At 50.4% G+C, this 19,751-nt stretch overlaps 1 long non-coding RNA gene across 1 annotated transcript; it reads left to right on the top strand.

Annotated features, from left to right (window-relative positions):
• The first annotated feature begins 8,181 nt into the window (after window positions 1–8,181).
• Window positions 8,182–18,400, top strand: LOC130541139 (uncharacterized). The gene is made up of 3 exons (XR_008955184.2): window positions 8,182–8,392; window positions 13,868–14,123; window positions 16,947–18,400. It is a non-coding gene; the product is annotated as an uncharacterized LOC130541139 (long non-coding RNA).
• The last annotated feature ends 1,351 nt before the right edge of the window (window positions 18,401–19,751 follow it).

The following is a 19,751-nucleotide window of genomic DNA, read 5'->3' as shown; positions in this document are numbered from 1 at the left end:
TCGAGACCAGTCTGGCCAACATGGTGAAACCCCGTCTCTACTAAAAATACAAAAATTACCTTGGTGTGGTGGCATATGCCTGTAATCCCTGTTACTCGGGAGGCTGAGGCAGGAGAATCACTTGAACCTGGGAGATGAAGGTTGCAGTGAGCTGAGGCTGTGCCACTGCATTCCACCCTGGGCAATACTCTGTCTCAATAAAAAAAAAATAATAAAAAAGGAAATAATAATAATAATAATAATAATGGGGTCAGGCACGGTGGCTCATGCCTGTAATCCCAGCACTTTGGGAGGCCGAGGCGGGCAGATCACCTGAGGTCAGGAGTTCGAGACCAGCCTGGCCAGCGTGGCAAAACATGGTCTCTACTAAAAATACAAAAATTAGCCGGCCATGGTGGCGGGTGCTTGTAATCCCAGCTACTTGGGAGGTTGAGGCAGGAGAATCACTTGAACCCGGGAGACGAAGGTTGCAGTGAGCTGAGATCGGGCCATTGCACTCCAGCCTGGGCAACAAGAGTGAAACTCCATCTGAAAAAATAATAATAATAATAATACATCTAGTGTCAGTTTAATAAAATAACTAAAATAGGCCGGGCGCGGTGACTCATGCCTGCAATCCCAGCACTTTGGGAGGCTGAGGTGGGCGGATCACGAGGTCAGGAGATCGAGACCATCCTTGGTCAGGAGATCGAGACCATCCTGGTTAACACGGTGAAACCCTGTCTCTACTAAAAAAAAAAAAAGAAAGAAAGAAAATAACTAAAATAATTTAAGTGTTTTGTAAATAATTGAAGTGGAGGATTAAATGTTCTGACTCAAATTGTCAAATAGAAGATAACTGTGCGGTCAGAGAAGTAGCTTCTGTCTTTTTTTTTTTTTTTTTTTTTTTGAGACGGAGTCTCGCACTGTCACCCAGGCTGTTTTTTTCGAGACAGAGTTTTGTTCTTGTCTTTCCCAGGCTGGAGTGCAATGGTGTGATCTTGGCTCACCGCAACCTCTGCCTCCCAGGTTCAAGTGATTCTCTTGCCTCAGCCTCCCAAGTTGCTGGAATTACAAGCATGCACCACCACGCCCGGCTAATTTTCTATTTTTAGTAGAGACAGTGTTTCTCCATGTTGATCAGGCTGGTCTCGAACTCCCGACCTCAGGTGATCTGCCTGCCTCGGTCTCCCAAAATGCTGGGATTACAGACGTGAGCCACCGCGTCCGGCCCTGGCTTCTGTCTTTAACCAGCCCTAAACACCTAAAGAGTGCTTATTAATTGTATTTTATTTCATAGGATTCTTCTAGTTTGAATTTTTCAACAAGGCAAGAGGGAGGGACGTCAAAGTCCCTGGAGAAGCGAAAGCTACAGCACTCCACTGTGCACTGTGTTTTGCACCAGGGTGCACCTACAGATAGAACGCTGGGATTCGAGTCACCACAAAAACAGTACCTTCCCCAGAAATTCGTATTTTGAGGGTGGACTTCAGTTCACAATTAGACAGCAACTCTAAGAAAGCAGTTTTTGTGGTGTGTGTTTTCTCTTTTGTTTCGTTTATTTGTTTGTGGGTACATTGGACTATCCTTTATTTGGAGAGATGGCAGCCAGACCTAGAGAAAGCTGAAATTCTCACTTGCTAGTTAGATAAACATCGGTTCTTGTCACCCCAATCATCTAGATTGTGTGACAGATTTTGTCAGGGGCAGGCCTCACTGGAGTTCAGCTTTCAACAAAGCGGAGGGGATTGGTTGTGTCAAGGATATTTTAATTGGCTGTCTACATTGTGTGGACTCATTAGATAATTGCCAACCTTCTTCACTTTCTGTTGGGTAGACCTGGCTACAGAAGACAGCGTTTGGAAAAGAGATTAGTAAGAGGAGAGGCTGCTGGGCTGGAGAGCTCCTGGCAAAGGGGGACAAACTTGCAGGGAGGGTTGGGGTGGAGAACAAAAGGCCCCGAGCTGGGGAGAAACATCAGGAGAGAACAGGAAGGACTCTGGCTGGGGGTGGGATTGGAAACTTCCTCAGAAATCAAGGTTCAAAAAAGACAGTGAGGAAGTACAAATAGACTCATCAGGTCAGGCTGGACCAGAGAAGCTGTGGCAGACGCAGGTGGTCACAGATGCCAGGGAAGAGGCCAGAGGAGCCTCCCTTAGGAGGTAGCTCCGTCCTAGAGAGTTGTTTGTCCCAAAGGCTCCAGAGAAAATGAAGGGGGAGGGGTGGGGAGTGCTCTTTCCCAGAGGGAGGGAGGCAAGCTTGGCAAATTCCAGCCCTGCAAGGATGAGCCCAGCCTATCAGTGTTGAAGGAGGGCTCAGAGGAAGCAGAGGGAGGTGTCTCATCACCACTGCACCAGGGGGTAGGGACTGGGGAAGCAGGGCTGGCCCAGGGGGCTAAGGTCATCCTAGCAGGAGGGGGCTGGCCCAGTAGCAAATGGGCCAAGGTTCCAAATAGGACTTATTACAAGAAAAACAAAAACAAATTCAACATCATTAGTGGTGGGTTCCTCATCTTTATCTGTTGAAAGTTTTCTTAAAAAAAAAAAATCTGAACTCCAACCCACCTTAAGTTCACCTTATTAAAAAGTCACCCTAGGTAAAATAGCACAAAAAAAAAAAAAAAAAAAAAAAAGAGAGAGAAATAAATAAAAGGTAAGGGGGACCCAAAATATCTATCAATAAGGAAATCATTAAATAAATCATCACATCCTGGTGGATAAGAACTGTAATTGCAACTTTGGGAGGCCAAGGTGGGAGAATAGCTTGAGGTTGAAGGTTTGAGACCAGCCTGGGCAAAGCAGCAAGGCCCCATCTCTACCAAAAACATAAAATTTGGTGGCATGGTGGTGCATGCCTATAGTCCCAGCCACTTAGGAGGCTGAGGCAGGAGGATCTCTTGAGCCTGGGAGGTCGAGGCTGCAGTGAGCCATGATCACACCACTGCACTCCAGCTTGGACAACAGAGCAAGACCCTGACTCTAAAAACATAAACAAACAAGTAAATAAATTATGACATCCAGACTAAGTAAAACAATGAAGCAGTTAAAAACAAAGAGAGAGGCCAGGCACGGTGGCTCACGCCTGTAACCCCAACACTTTGGGAGGCAGAGGCGGGCGGATCACCTGAGATTGGGAGTTCGAGACCAGCCTCACCAACATGGAGAAACCCCATCTCTACTAAAACTGCAAAATTAGCCAGGCATGGTGGTGCATGCCTGTAATCCCAGCTGCTCTGGAGGCTGAGGCAGGAGAATAGCTTGAATGAGGGAGGCAGAGGTTGCAGTGGGCTGAGATAGCGCCATTGCGCTCCAGCTTGGGCGACAAGAACGAAACTCTGTCTCAAAAATAAATAAATAAATAAAAATGATAAAAAATAATAAAAATAAAAACAAAGAGAGGGCCGGGTGCAGTGGCTCACGCCTGTAATCCCAGCACTTTCGGAGGCCGAGAGGGGTGGATCACGAGGTCAGGAGATTGAGACCATCCTGGCTAACACAGTGAAACCCTGTCTCTACTAAAAAAAATACAAAAAACTAGCCGGGCGTGGTCGTGGGCACCTGTAGTCCCAGCTACTCAGGAGGCTGAGGCAGGAGAATGGTGTAAACCCGGGAGGCGGAGCTTGCAGTGAGCCGAGATGGCGCCACTGCACTCCAGGCTAGGCGACAGAGCGAGATTCTGTCTCAAAAAAACAAAAAACCAAAAACGAAAAACTAACAAAGATAGAAGCACATATATTAATGGAAGATAAATTATTCAGTTAAAAGAAATTCTAGGCCAGGTGCAGTAGCTCATGCCTGCAATCCCAGCACTTTGGGAGGCTGAGGTGGGTGGATCACGAGGTCAGGAGTTCAAGACCAGCCTGGCCAAGATGGTGAAACCCTGTCTCTACTAAAAATACAAAAATTAGCCGGGCATGGTGGTGGGCACCTGTAATCCCAGCTACTCGGGAGGCTGAGGCAGAGAATTGCTTGAACCCAGGAGGCGGAGGCTGCAGTGAACTGAGATTGAGCCACTGCACTCCAGCCTGGCGACAGAGCGAGACTGTCTCAAAAAGAAAAAAAAAAAGAAAAAGAAATTCTAGAAGAAATGTATGATTCCCTTTGGCATGCATGCGTGCCTAAGTTCAACAGCGGAAGCGCACATGCGACCGTCCACAGTGGTCATGTGAGGGGAGGGGCAGGGATTGAGGCAGCAGAATTAGGAGTCAAACTCCAAATTTGCCAGATCATCTACAAGGAGGGAATGGCAGAGCCTGGATGTGCTTGTGGGAACCCCTGCGGAGTCCAGGCTGTGTCTGGGCAGGTGTCCTCTCCCAGAAGGCTCTTTTTTTTGTGGAGAGGGTAGAAGCTGGAAATAACACGTTGTAATCGATAATAACAACGCAGGGGCTGGCAGTACTTTGGACGCCCAGTCTCCTCTCCTCTGGACAGCCACGTTGTCCAGGGAGAAATGAAGGGCTGTGGGTCAGGCCACAGGTAAGTCATGAGAAAGACCAGAATAAGAACTGTGAGTCAGCACCCACCTGGCTTCTTCAGATGCACAGTGGCTCCTGTCATCTTAGTGCCTTTGCTCTGATCGCCCCCGGAAGACAGTCCAGTCCTGGTTAAATTCTCTTCCTCTGAGCTTCAATGTCATTTCCTCCTGGCCCCCTCCAATCTCATTTACTTTGCTCCCGCTGTGGCGCATGTTCATGGAAGCCAGACCTTCTCCTCATGGTGCACCGTCTGTCGTACTGTCTGTGTGGTTTTCCAGTCCCTCCCCAGACGGTGACTGCAAGCACCACAGGTCGGAGCAGGGACCTGCCCTGGCCAATTTGTTCACGGGCCACCTCCCCAGCCCTGCCATGGAGCAGTTGCTCAACAGATATTACCAGAGCTGGTAACTGCTGAAGCGAGTGCAGTCTCCACTGCGATCCCCTCTGTCTCAGACCTGGCATTGGGAACTTGGCGTTAAGTGGGTGTGGCTGCCAGGAAGGCACTGGAACAAAACCCTGCCCTGTGTTTCCTAAGCAGGTCAGCAGGTGAATGCGTGAACCCACAGCCCAGCCCTGGCAAAACTTTAGTTGTCTGATGAGATAAACACCTGCCCACACCCAAGACTCCAGGCCCTCTGCTGCAAGCCTGGGTGGGTAGAAGTGGCATGGGGCGGGGGGGAGCAGAAGGGAGAGAGAGGCACAAGTGACTATCTGTCACTGCATAGCCTCACTGGGCTCTGCAGCCGGAGAACACACGAGGGACATAAGGGGTGCTGCCGAGGAGGGTGAATGTCACCTCTCCGCCCCACCCACACAGCATGGGAGTGACACTCTGAAAACCCCTGTCAGGCCAACAGGCATTTTCAGCTTTCCCCAGTTACCCTGGAGGAGGGTTCACCAAACTGCCACCTGGGTGTGTGATTTGGCTGAAGAGCTCTGCCAGGTCCTTCCCACCCACTAAATAAGGGGAAACAATGGCAGGGAGCAGATGTTTGCCCCCAAGCTCCTCAGGGTGGAGGCAGCTTCTCCTTCTTCTGCCTCTGTGTGGGAGTCAACTGAGGAAGATGGAGCCTCCCGGTGGGTGGAAAGGAGGGTGTAGAGTGAATGGGGAGGGGAGTGCCCCAGATGGTGTTGAGAGGAAAATCCCTGGGTTAGAGCTCACCATCCTGGCTCTGTTTCAGTGGCTGTCCCCCCACCTTCACCTTTCCTAGTTATACATCACAGCATCTTCGTCTGTAGAATTCTGGGGGTGGGAGGTGTGACCCTGAAGGCCCCACATCTTCCTCGGTGCACAGTCCCCCAGCACCCACCTCCCCAGAACCCCCACCTGCACCTGCACTGCCTGGCCTTCCTTCCTTAGCAAGACAGAATTCCTGACAGCCCCAGGGGTTAGGAACAGCTGCATGTGAAGCCCACAGCGGCCTTTCTGAAGCTTTACCCAAGTTCTGCTCCCTGGAGCCACATGGAAGGAAGTTCTGCCTGACAGCCTTTCCAGCACCCTGGGAAGCTGCCGATTTATTTTCTTTACCCCTGACTTCACTTATCTCGGATCCCAACAGAGACTGACAAAGCCAGAGACCCTGATGGTTTAGGATCCCAAGGTTTCTTATGCCTCTAGCTGCTCAGCCAGGAGCTTTCTTGATTTTGTGTTTTTCAAATGAGAAGCATCTTACCAGCTAAGTAAGTCTAAGAGTGTCATGACTCAGGGACCTTGGAAACCAATGGTCAGTAGTTTGGGATTCTTTGGGTGGATCAAGAGATTTTCTTGGGGACCTAGGAGCACCTCGATGTGGGGAGGGCCTGAGCAGATGGACTAGTGCCCTCCTCTGGATGGAATTGGAGGTTCCCCTTATGCCCCAATCCCTCCACCCCTGCCCTAAGGCTTTTTTTTTTTTTTCTTTTTTTGCTTGGTGGAATGGGAGAGTACTTTTCAAAGTTACAGTTACATAGAAAAGTTAAAATCACAGCACTATTGCATATCTGAGTGCCAAGAATTACGTTTGTCTTGCTGCAGGTGAGGGAAATGAGGTCACTTCTCAAGAAGTTTGCATTTTCTGAGAAAATGTGGATACAATGGAAAAGCCAAGGCATAAAACCATACACCTGAGAAGGCTGAAGCAAATTGCTCCAGGACTTAAATCACAGTGCGTACATGTTCCACAGGTGAGAGGCAGCCTCTGCAGAGGCTGACAAGTCCTTTTTGGATGACACTGTGACTCAGCCCTCATATTCCCCTCTCCAGGGCGATGATCCACCCGGTGCTGTGGCTGCTGAGATTCTAGTCATCCTACTCGCTCTAGGCTGGTGTGATTCTTTTGTTTGTATGTTTATTTGAGATAAGTCTCACTCTGACGCCCAGGCTGGAATGCAATGGTTTGATCTCAGCTCACTGCGGCCTCTGCCTTCCGGGTCCAAGCGATTCTTGTGCCTCAGGCTCCTGAGTACTGGGACTATAGGCGCCCAACAACACAACTGGCTAATTAACTGGCTAATTTTTGAATTTTTAGTAGAGACGGGTTTCACCATATTGGCCAGGCTGGTTTCGAACTCCTGACCTCAAGTGATCCGCCCACCTCGGCCTCCCCAAGTCCTGGGACTACAGACCTGAGCCACTGCGCCTGGCCTACACTGGTGTCATTCTGACATTTCCAGGCCACGAAGCAGTCCCAGACTCAGCAGCCCTGGGCATCTGCCATAGCCCTGTTGTATGATCTGCTCTGCCACTCATGAGGCATGACTCACCCTCCTACCCTCTCCGAGCCTCAGTTTACTCATTTAAATCTCAAAGCCTCCACAGATAATTGGGAAATGAAAGGAAAATCGTGTAAGTATGAATACCTTCCACAGATAGCGGGATCTCATTAATACTAGTTTCCCCTTTCCATACCTCCCAGCAAAGAAAAGTTGGTAACTGCAGGCCTCTGAACTAGTGCCCCACGTCGGAGATACCGGCCACTTCTTACTGAACATTTGCCTGTGTCTACTATAAGGATATAAGATCATCTCAACCTCCCAAGAAGCCGATATTAACACCCCCATTTTTGCAGCTAAAGAAACTTAGGTGCAGAAAAATGAAATAGCATATTCAAGGTCACAGAATGACCTGGGGCAGAGCTACAGTCTAGACTCCCATCTGTCTGATATAAACCCCATTCTATGAACCCTCAACATTGCTACTCCCCTTCCAACGCCACTGGAGCAGAAAGCTCCAAAACTGGGTGAAGCACATACAGCTCTATAGCAGGCAACCCCATTCCTGTGTTCCACCTAGTGAAGAACCAGGAGGTTGTGCATGACCAAGGTGGTTCAGGGTGAAGGTCAGGGGCTGGCTGAAAATGGAAGGCATCTCAGGCTGGGTCTTTGACTGTGATTATGTCAGGGTTGGGGCTGAAATATTGTGAGTGGTAACTGAGGTTTCAACCTCTTCCCTAGGAAAGAGTGGGGGTGGGGTGGTGAAGCTGGTTAATTGAGATGGGAGGGTTGGGGTGGGGGCAGGCAGAGCCTTCCAAGGCCTTCAGATCCGGTGCTGTTACCATAAACAACTGCAACCCTCAGCTCCCTGGAGGGCCTGGGGAGCAAATGCGTGCATCCCTGCTTCGTTCCCAGCAGCTGTTCACTGGAGGACGCAGCCTGCCATCCCCAGCCGACCTCCTCCACGGCCTTCCCCAGCCCCCAGATCAAGCCTCAGGAAGTGGCGCTGCTGAGAATCTCTCCTCCAGCCCTGCCTCCTGCCGAGAGTGTCCTCAGCGCCAGCATTTCCTGGCCTAATTAAGCTGGGTAATGAGTAGCTAAGAGGAGGGGATAAAAGCCCTAGGCGGCTTAGAGCTGGGACAGTTTATGACAGGGGCGTCTGCAGCTGGTGACATTCCTAGGAAAATTATTTCTCATAACCCTGGGAAGTTGCATGCTGTTTCCTTAGCAGCAGAGTAAGCCCCAAAGGTGAGCATGGGGAACATTGCATCTTAAGGGGGCCTGACTGGAGGGTCCTAAAGGTGACAGGTGGGGGGTGCCGTGTGTCTGTAGGACTGATCAGAGCTGCAGAGCAGCTACAGGCCACCCGGGCTAATGCCCTTAGCTTAGTCCGAGGCCGGGGCATCCGTGGTGGCCACGTGACTCCCCAGGGCTTGGGTTTTGTCTTTCTTCTGAATGACAGGACTCTGCACAGCATGCAGTTTCTAAGACCGTATCCTTTCAGGGAAGGAAATCTGAGCTAGAGGCTCTGATCCTGACTCCTCCGCAGCCCACTATTAAGGGTGTGAAAATTGTGTTTTGGAAAATATCAGGCGCCCCAGCAGCCAGGAGTGGGTAGAAGAGCTCTCAGACAGGGGCCCTGGGGGAAAGGGGAAGGTGGGCACCAGGCGCTCTGGACGCCAGGGCCCGCCCTTACAGAGACACTCAGGAGCCCAGCGTTGATTATCCCCAATCCCACTCTGCAGCCACAGCCTCAGCCCCCAAATTCTCCTTCTTTGGCACTCAGTTTTGTTTGTTTGTTTTTTGCGTCAGTTCTGTTTGTTTTTGTTTTCTTCAGTCACCTTGCACTCCTTCCTTAGTTGGCCAGGAAACTTCGTGCTGTATGGGGTGGAGCAGGGCAAGGCCCAGGCTCTGGAGCTCGGCCCATCCCCAAGTCTCTGAGTGAACTTGGGAGATCAGGTGACCTCTCAGCCATGGTTTTCCCATTTGTAGAATGAAGGCATTAGTGATGTCTAGTGTCCAGTATGTTATGAACCGCAACCTCCACTTGGCCTGTGAGTGGCGAGCGAGGCTGAAATTGGGCCGTGTTTCCCAGACCTTTCAAATTAGGTTACCCAGTTTCACCCAAGAACATTTTTGCCCCAATTATCCTGTAAAGCAGAGTCATAGCTAGTGAGTATGTATTTTATTATTATTATTACTGTTATTATTAGAAACAGGGTCTCATTCTGTCATCCAGGCTGGAATGCCATGGTGTGAACATGGTTCGACCTCCCGGGCCCAAGCAATCCTCCCACCTCAGCCACCCGAATGGCTGGGACCACAGACACATCACCACACCCAGCTAATTTTTGGAATTTTTTGTAGAGACTAGGTTTCACCATGCTGCCCAGGCTGGTCTCAAACTCTTGGGCCCAAGCGATCCTCCTGCCTTTGCCTCCCAAAGTGCTGGGATTACAAGCGTGAGTCACTTCACCTGGCTGAATACCTGTTTTTGATGAAGGAAGGGCCCATTCTCCTGCACTCTTGTAATCAATATTTGTTCTTTTCCAATTTTCTAAACAAGACCTGTCTGGTGCAATGTCCTCTGAGCCCCGCTTCCTCCACGGCTGGAGCCGGGAGCGGCAGGGAATGTGTGGGCATTCCATCTTTCCTTCTGATCGCCGCCCTTCACCCTCTGCCCTTGGCTGTTCCCACAGTCCCATCTATTCGCCTGGCCTCCTGCTTCTCTCTCTAAACGAGGAGTGAGTATGCAGATCACAAATAACCTGGTGTTTCCGTTTTTCCCTCTGGCGGTGGTTGCCCCTGGAGTGGAAGGAGACCTGGTGGCCAGATGCCTGACATGGCCGGGATAGCTGGTGCTCTCAGCATTCCTGGGGAAGGTCCCTGAGGATTGGACTTGAGGGGATCACACCAAGAAGAGGGGTGAGCAGGCCTGGCAGCTCACCCCTGTGACCCAGCCCACCTCTGGCTGGGCTGCCTGGCACGATCCCCCGGCCCGGCCGGCAGCAGCTGCGCAGGCCAGGGGAGCCAAATGGCTCCGCATGTGTAATCCTAGCTAAAAAGAGAAAGGGGAAAGATCTTGTAATTTCCCGGGACACAGACAACTGAAACCTGACACTCTTGCCAAGGAAGTCCTTTCACTGAGAGCGAGAGAGAGACAGAGAAGGAGGGAGGGAGGGGAGTGTGTGAGAGGCCACTCTGGAAGGTTCCGGGAGAGACAGAGAGAAGGAGGGAGGGCGGGGAGTGTGTGAGAGGCCATTCTGGAAGGTTCCGGGGCCAGCAGGAAGCCCTGAGCACAGCTCTCCTGTGAGTACCCCATGTGTCATCTGCCCTAGTCTTTGGCCTGAGCCAGGAGATGTGGCTGGTCTGCCCAGAGGGCACAGAGTGGCGGCAGAGGCCCGGCCACCATCCGTCTCTGTTCATTGGGAGCCGCTGCCCCTTCCTTTCCCTGCCTTTTGTGTCAGGGAGCCAGATTGTGCTGTTGAGAAAAATGTGCTCGAAGCCCTTCAACTCGGCCAGTAAGAGCCATTCTTTCTTCCTGTCGCTCAGCGCTTTGTAAAACCAAATGTATGATCAGAGTGGAAGGAGTCCAGCCTGACTTGAACGGGTTAGGGTCATTCATCTTTGTTCAGCTATAAGGAATTGCAGGTGTTTGTTAGGCTAAAGCCACAGAAATTTGGGGAGGCCACTTTGTGACCAGCTCTGTGCTGGGTGCAGCTCTGGGGGACACAGGCATGTATGACAAGTGTCTGTCCTTGAGGTGTAGTTTGCCATCTGGCTGGAGCAACAAGACTTTCAGCCACAAGGATCAGTGAACGATACATGAAGGAGTCTCCAATCAAGAACCTGAAGGTGGGATACAGCCAGCCAGTGGTTCTGGGGGTCCGTCCTGGTGTGCTCTGTGGAGAAGCCTTCTTTTAGGTGAAATGTTCTCTGCCGCCATTCTGTGTCACCCGCTGTTGATTGCGCTCCTATGATGTGCCAGGCGCTGACCGGGCACCAGGGATGCTGCCGCCCTGGCGTAGCGCACTCTAAAGGCTCTGACTTCACTCTTACCTGTGCATGTTTGTATTTTATAGTTCATTTGTTTATTTACACACCATGTATGTTCAGTGTATCCAAAAAGATTCAAGGCAGTTTATCATTAATGGCACAAGTGCCAGAAACCCCAAAACCAGATTAAAGGTTGACATCCAGGGTCTAGAGAAAGCTGGGGCTAAGGAATAAGTCCATCAGAAAAGTAGGATTCAAGGAAGTGCTGCAACATTTGAACCTAAAAGTTGGTTCCGAGCTGCCTGGTGGTTAGGTCAAAAAGGGAAATAGTGTGTCTAATATAAAGGAAACATTTCTTGTGTACATCCCTTCTTTCTGACGCCAACCTTCAGGCTCATTTCTTACCATCATCCCATGCACACTCCACCTTGCTTGACTGCATTCACTTCTGCAGAAGCACTGAGGGTCGGGCTCAATGGCACCTGAGCTTCTCCCACCTCCCCACTGCTCTGTCTGCTTAACTCTGGTGAACACCACTGGCCCTGCTTCAACAGGCAGTGCGGTCACTACATCACATGCCTGCCTGAGCCCGCAGTCAGGGCCCGCTGCCCTCCCCGTGTCGATGCCTCTCCTACCTGGCTCTGTCACGGCCCTCTCAGGGTACTGTCATTGCTCCCTGCTTCTTTCCCTACCTGCTGGTGAGTTGCTGCAGACCAGGAGTCCTGTCTCTCATCTCCACTATCCCAGGGCCTAGCACAGTGCCTGCTGCACTATAGCCAATAAATACTTGCCACTAACAATTATTTTGCACTTAATGATGTGACAACCACCATGGTAATTGTCTTACAAATATTATCTTTTCTTTTTTCCTTGTGGCAGGGTCTCACTCTATTGCCCAGGCCGGAGCTCACTGCAACCTCTTCCTCCTGGGTTCAAGCAACTCTCTTGCCTCAGCCTCCCAAGTAGCTGGGATTACAGGTGTGCACCACCAAGCCCTGTTACTTTTTGTATTTTTGGTAGAGACTGAGTTTCGCTGCGTCGGCCAGGCTGGTCTCCAACTCCTGACCTCAAGTGATCTGCCCGCCTTGGCCTCCCAAAGTGCTGGGATTACAGGTGTGAACCATTGCACCAGGCCCATTTAACTCTTTTTTCTTTTTCCCCTGAGATGGAGTCTTGCTCTGTCGCCCAGGCTAGAGCGCAGTGGCGCAATCTTGGCTCACTGAAATCTCCGCCTCCCGGGTTCAAGCAGTTCTCTGAGTAGCTGGGATTACAGGCGTGCACCACCACGCCTGGCTAATTTTTGTATTTTTAGTAGAGATGGGGTTTCACCATGTTGGCCAGGCTGGTCTCGAACTCCTGACCTCGTGATCCACCCGCCTTGGCCTCCCAAAGTGCTGGGATTACAGGCGTGAGCCACCGCACCCAGCCCATATATTATCTCATTTAACTCTTAAAATAACCCTGTGACACAGTTGTTATTATGCCCATTTTACAAGTAAAGAAACTGAGATTAAATGAGCCGAGTAACCCAAGGACTCCTAATGGTGGACCTAGCCTCAAACTCAGATCTTCCTGACTTTGAAGCCAGTGGAAAGGATGAGACATTTTGCATTTATGGCCTTTTATTGGAATTATTTTTATCTGTTATTAGATTATGAGCCCTCAGAGGAAAGGGGGAAAGACCTCCCCACATGCACAGCAGAGAGCACGTTGCTTCGCACACAGTAGGAACTCCTGAAGTATTTCTCAGCAACAAGTTCTTTTTTTTTTTTTAGACAAAGTCTTGCTCTTGTCGCCCAGGTTAGAGTGTAGTGGCGCAATCCCGGCTCACTGCAACCTCCGTCTCCTGGGTTCAAATGATTCTCCTGCCTCAGCCTCCCGAGTAGCTGGGATTACGGGCGCTAGCCACCACGCCCAGCTAATTTTTGTATTTTTAGTAGAGACGGGGTTTCACCATCTTGGCCAGGCTGGTCTCAAACTCCTGACCTCAGGTGATCCACCTGCCTCGGCCTCCCAAAATGCTGGGATTACAGGCATGAGCCACTGTGCCGGGCCAAGAGTTCTTAACAAAGACATGTGGAGAATTCTATCGCTGGCTTGCAGTAAGACTGAAACTTACAAGGCCCTCACCACCACCCAGTTGGCTTAATCACACTGTGGTATTCACAGGCCTTAGAACTTACAGCTGAAAAGGATCTTAGAAATCAGAGACTCCAACCCCCATGTTTCACAGCCCAAGAAACAGTTGCAGAGAGATCAAATGGCTCAACTAAGGTCATACAGCTCATTAGCAACAGCAAGGGCAGGGACAGATCTGACTCCAACTCCCCGGAATTGCTTTCCAATTTGGTTAAACATTTTACCTGGATTCAGCAAACAAGGTGACAAAAGGCCAGAGCGGGGAAGCCCACCAAGGCAACACCCCTCGGGAGAGTCACTAGTGGGCACCGACCTTGGCTCTCCAGCTAGCCTGCTCAACCACAGGCAGGCTTCTCCCTTGCCCCTCCCCCAGCCACCATATTTCTTCCAGTAGCCACTCACCACCTCCTGCATGACCAGGTCTTTCTCAGGCATCTCTTGTTTGTGGGAAAGGTATTGGTGCATATCAGTCCTCCAACCTTCAGTGACTCCCTCCTGTGGACACAGCCTTGGCTCAGACTCCTAAAGGAGGTGGGGCTCTGAGCTCTACAGCAGAGCTCACAGGGTGATTCTGCCCCCCTCCACCAGGACATTCTGATTGTCATAACTGCGGGAGGCAGACAACTTGCTACTTCACCTGGAGAGTAGAGACTGACGATGCTGGTAAACATCCGACAGTGCACAGGACAGCCTCCAAACCAAAGAAATATCTGGCGCAAATGTCAGCAGTGCTGAGGATGAGAAGCCCTGCTGGACAAATGGGAAGAAGAGCTCTGCCCACTGATTCCTCCTGGCAGAAAAGTTCCCACTGGGCTCCTCTCTACCCTGCCCAGTGGGTCTGCAGGTACCTCTTCAGAGCCACTGGGTTTTTGGTCTCGTTTTTTCCTACCACTTCCACCAGCCATTTGGTGTTTCCATTTTGTCTCCAACAAAACACCAAAAAAAGGGCAATGATTTTATTGAGCACCAAATGGGTTCACGGCAGAATGCTTGGTGTTTTTGGTGTTTTATGTATCTTACATTAGCTTTGCCTTGTCACTTAATTCCACCTGAAAAACAAAAGAGTAATTTAACTCTGAGTCAGAGCCAGATATTGTTAACATTTTACCAATGAGAAGACAGGCTCCGGGAGGTCAAGTAACTTGTTCAAGGTCACTCAGCCATTAACTGTTTCAAACCCAGCTGTGAGCTATCCAGGCTACTGTTACTTTCCACACGAAACAGCAGCAGGCTGTGCAGACAGGTATGAGACAGTCAGCAAATTAAAGGTTGTGTTTGTCTTTCTCAGACACCAAATCCATCCCCTGCCTTGTCCACAAGCAGGAAAGATAGAGTTCTGGGGAAATGTGATCTGGGCATGGTGGCTCACAACTGTAATCTCAGCACTTTGAGAGGCCAAGGCAGGAGGATCGCTTCAGGCCAGGAGTTTGAGACCAGCTTGGGCAACATAGGGAGACCCTGTCTCTACAAAACACTTAAAAATTAGCTGGGTGTGGTGGTGTGCACCTATAGACTCAGGAGGCTGAAGCGGGAGGATTCCTTGAGCCCAGGAGTTCAATGCTGCAGTGAGGCAAGGTCACCCCACTGCACTCCAGCCTGGGAGACAGAGCGAGACTCTTACTTTTTCTTTCTTTCTTTTTTTCTTTTTGTTTGTTTGTTTGAAATGGAGTCTCACTCTGTCTGTCGCCCAGGCTGGAGTGCAGTAGTGCGATCTTGGCTCACTGCAGCCTCCGCCTCCTGGGTTCAAGCGATTCTCCTGCCTCAGCCTCCTGAGTAGCTGGGACTACAGGCACACGCCACCATGCCTGGCTAATTTTTTTTTTTTTTTTTTTTTTTTTTAGTAGAGACGGGGGTTTCACTATATTGGCCAGGCTGGTCTCGAACTCCTGACCTCAAGTGATCCTCCCTCCTTGGCCTCCCAAAGTACTGGGATTATAAGCATGCATCACCATGCTCAGCCAAGACTCTGTTTCGTTTTTTTGTTTTGTTTTCTTCTTTTCTTTTTTTTTTCTTTCTTTTTTTTTTTTTTTTTGAGATGGAGTCTAGCTCTGTCACCAGGCTGGAGTGCAGTGGCACGATCTTGGCTCACTGCAACCTCCGCCTCCTAGGTTCAAGTGATTCCCCTGCCTCAGCCTCCCGAGTAGCTGGGACTACAGGTGCACACCATCACGCCTGGCTAATTTTTTGTATTTTAGTAGAGACAGGGTTTCACTATGTTGGCCAGACTAGTCTTGAACTCCTGACCTCCCTGGAGTGCTGGGATTATAGGTGTGAGCCACTGCACCCGGCCGACTCTGTTTCTTAAAAAAAGAAAAGAAAAAAGAAAAGGGCCAGCCACGGTGGCTCACGCCTGTAATCCCAACACTTTGGGAGGCCAAGGCAGGTGGATCACTTGAGGTCAAGAGTTCAAGACCAGCCTGGCCAACATGGTGAAACCCCGTCTCTATTAAAAATACAAAAATTAGCTGGGCGTGGTGGTGGGTGTCTGTAATCCCGGCTACTTGGGAGGCTGAGGCAGGGGAATCACTTGAACCCGGGAGGCGGAGGTTGCAGTGAGCTGAGATCGCACCATTGCACTCCAGCCTGGGTGACAGAGCTAGACTCCATCTCAAAAAAAAAAAAAGAAAGAAGAAGGAAAGAAGGAAAGGAAGAAAGGAAGGAAGGAAGGAAAGGAAAGGAAGAAAGGAAGAAAGACAGACATAAGCTTGGGGGTGAAGACAGGCTGGTCCCCTGCCCCATCACCTTCCTAATTGCAGTGTCTTCACCTACATGCCTCAGAACTAAGGTGAGCCCTACTAACCCAGAGTTAAACTCTGAACTTGCAAGAAAAGCTCTGGAGGAGCTCCATCACCCAGCTCCTGGCACACACACCCCTCCCTGGGAGAAGGCACTCTGAGGTTCCCCTCCCCAACAGTTTGGGCCTCCATAGTGCCTACCATTGGCGCTGGGGACTTATTAAACAGCCCTGATGCAGGGCTTCCGACACCAAACCCAGAGTCTGTCGTGACACCCTTAACGTTGTTAATAAGAGGATACTATGTGCATGGTAACATGTGTGTATGAGTGTGTACGTGTGTGTGCATGCACACATGTGCATGCTACTGAAAAGGTGGCCTTCATTCAGGGTTTAAACTGGGCCTTGGCCTCCTGGCCTCTTTGAGCTGCTTCCTGCTGACCTCCATCCCGGGGATGAGCATCCCCTGCAGTCGGGAATGGAGCTGGGCCCCTCCTGGCCTCCTCTGCTCAGATTAACCCCTTCCTCCCAGTTTGCCTGTGCCTGGCAGTGGGGCTCTGGGCCAAGGGGCCAGACACTCACTGGCTCCAGGGCTGGCGGATGCCATAAACCCGTTTTCCTTGGGGACTCCAGAGCTCCACATCTTACTTTCAGAAAGCACAAGTGTTTTGTTGGAAATGGCCTCAGGAGGAGGGAGAGCCCAGGGCTCTGTACACATGTTCCTCATTTGCCATTGGTGGGGCAGGGGCTGCGGCAGGGGACTGTGCTGGGGAGGCAGGCATGGGAGGGGAGAGAGCAGCTGCAGCTGCCGCCGGAAGTTTGGCTTCAAGGAGGAATGGAGGGAGAGAGTGCAAGAAGAAGGGGTGGGACTTGGGGACAGGGGCGGTGTCACGGGGGAGGAGGGAGCAGGTGGTGACTTGTTTATCTGCTCAGCTGTTTTGTTTCCAGGAGCCTGAGAGAGAGACAGAAGCAGCTGGGAGGAGAAAAATCAACGCGGCCAGGGGCCCCACTGGTCCTTCTGCCTTAGCCACAGGTTCTGAAACCAAAGCAAAACCACCAGAGAGTGATTCATGTGGGTATGGCCCTCCCTCCCCCTGCCCAGAAAGGTTTCTCTTGAGCCCATATGCTAGTTTCTGTCATGCAAACGCCCTGGCAATGCCTTCCTTGCCTTGGCGCAATGGCTCTGATTGGGTAGGCATCTCCGGGGGTTAATACTGGCACAAACTCATGTAAATCTTCCTGGGCCTAAGTCTGGTGTACTCTCATATGTGAATTGGCATGGTCCCGGAGGGCTAGTCAGCTAGCTCCTAGCCTCGAGATCGGCCTGGACCAAACCAAAAAAAAAAATCATCTCTGGTGAAACAGGATAGCCACCCCACCCCCTGCTCAGCATTCCCCAGTGCCTCCCTTCACAGTGGCCAGTTTGGATTCTTCTCACCAAAGGCTCAAGACCTGTGCAGGTTACTTATTGGTCCCCTTCATGCCCCAGATGCAAATTTGGCATCTCTCATTTGCATTCTAAAGTGTTTGGAGGCAAGGCTGGGATGCAGCTTAATTTGCCCTGATGTCTTTTGACCAGGTTAGTAAACATCCCTCCAGCCCATCTCAGCACTTGAGAATCTGGAAGGCAGCTATGCTTTAATTACAGTGCAATTTCAGGAGTTTGCTTGCTGTTCCCCCTTGGCTCTTTGTCTAGCTTATTATTTTCATCTTGTTGTTTGTTTGTTTAAATGAGAACTTTCGTAGACAATTCCCTCTCCCGCCTCCCCCAGAGGCCAGTCTGTGTTGCTAGAGGACTTTTTCTGCCTCCCTCTTGGTTTACAAAGCCAGGGCATCTCTGTTGACAAAGGGTCTGTGATCTGGCACTGGGCCTGGCAGTTAGGGACTGTGTAAGAAATGCAGATGCCTTTTGCAGATGCCTGCCCTGCTCCTCCTCTAAGCAGCCAAAACATCCCGCACCACCTCGGGAAGACCCCACATCCCAGCTTGCTGGTCTCTGAGCACTCTGCCCCGCCAACCCTATAGCGCTAGGAAGGCAGGAAAGATGGAAAAGGCTGTGGGGGATTGAGTAAGGGATTCGGGAATGAGGGACAGTGACACTGTCTGTAGGTGGGTTGGCTTAGCAGGGGGATCGGGAGTGGCCGGCTGGAGTGGTGGAAAGAACTGGGGACAGGGAGTCAGGAAGCTGAGCTTTTATTCATCCCAGCTTTGCTACTGACAAGTTAGGTGGTCTTGGGCCAGACTGGGCCAAGTCTGGGCCTTCCTGTGTAAAACGCATGCTCCCATCTCAAGGTCCTTTTCTACTTTACAGATTCTCTTGCTTTTAGAATGCTAATTTCATTGACTGTGGCCCGTTTCCTTCTCCAGAGACAGGATAACCCAATAAAATCGCCCCTTAGGTGGGGTGTGTTGGCTCACACCTGTAGCCTGTAATCCCAGCACTTTGGAAGGCTGAGGCAGGTGGATCACCTGAGGTCAGCAGTTTGAGACCAGCCTGACCAACAAGTTGAAGCCCCATGTCTACTAAAAATAGAAAAATTAGCAGGGCGTGGTGGTAGGTGCCTGTAGTCCCAGCTACTCGGGAGGCTGAGACAGGAGAATTACTTGAACCTGGGAGGCAGAGGTTGCAATGAGCTGAGATCGTGCCACTGCACTCCAGCCTGGACGACAGAGCGAGACTCTGTATAAAACAAAAACAACAACAACAAAAAATTACCCCTTAATGGTGGTTGGTCAGACAGCCAGCTTGAATTGCTGTCTTTTTCCCAAACCCAGATTCCCTGGCTGAGGCACCAGTTAAAACTTTTATCTTAGGGAAGCTCTGGGAGTTGCCTCTTGCAGGTCAGGGGTTCCAAAGGGCAGAAGCTCCAGCATACCATCTTCTTGAGCATTTCCTGTTCAGATTTCTATGGGATTAATGGCTCCTCCACCTTCTACCTCCCAGGGAGGTTCCCTGAGCTCTGCTTTATATAAGGTAAGTGCTCTTGGGCTTCAGATGGATTCCATTTCATTTATCAAACGTTTCTTTGAGCACTTACTCTGTGACTGACATTGCTGGACCCAAAGGAATACAGAGATAACGGTTGACTTAGTCCTTATCCGAATAGAGTGGACCCACCTATTGGTGAGGCCAAATTTAATGGAACTCTCCGAAAACAATTCTGTCAAGGTTGGGCATGGTGGCTCGTGCCTATAATCCCAGCACTTTGGGAGGCTGAGGCAGATGGATCACGAGGTCAGGAGATTGAGACCATCCTGGCCAATATGATGAAACCCCGTCTCTACTAAAAATACAAAAATTAGCCGGGCGTGGTGGTGCGTGCCTGTAGTCCCAGCTACTTGAGAGGCTGAGGCAGGAGAATCGCTTGAACCTGGGAGGTAGAGGTTGCAGTGAGCTGAGATCGTGCCACTGCACTCCATCCTGGCTACAGTGCGAGACTCCATCAAAAAAAAAAAAATTCTGTCAAACATCTCCCATTTCTCCCTTCAACTTAAAGAACATGGGAAAATAAACCAAGCAGACTGATAAATGGATTTCAAAGGTGATAGTGGAATTTATTTGTTACATTTAAGAAACTTAGCCTTAAGAAATGTATTCTGGTAGATTGTACTTACAAAGGCTTTGTCGACTATAGTTGCAATAATAACAAGAATAATACCAGCTATTCTTTCTTGAGTGCCTGCTATATATGTATCATGCATTGTGGCAGAAGTTTTACATGCTTTATCCTATGGGAT

Source organism: Pan paniscus, chromosome 23 (assembly GCF_029289425.2).
Source record: "Pan paniscus chromosome 23, NHGRI_mPanPan1-v2.0_pri, whole genome shotgun sequence".
Lineage (NCBI taxonomy): Eukaryota > Metazoa > Chordata > Mammalia > Primates > Hominidae > Pan > Pan paniscus.
This window is presented reverse-complemented; position numbering and strand designations above follow the sequence as displayed.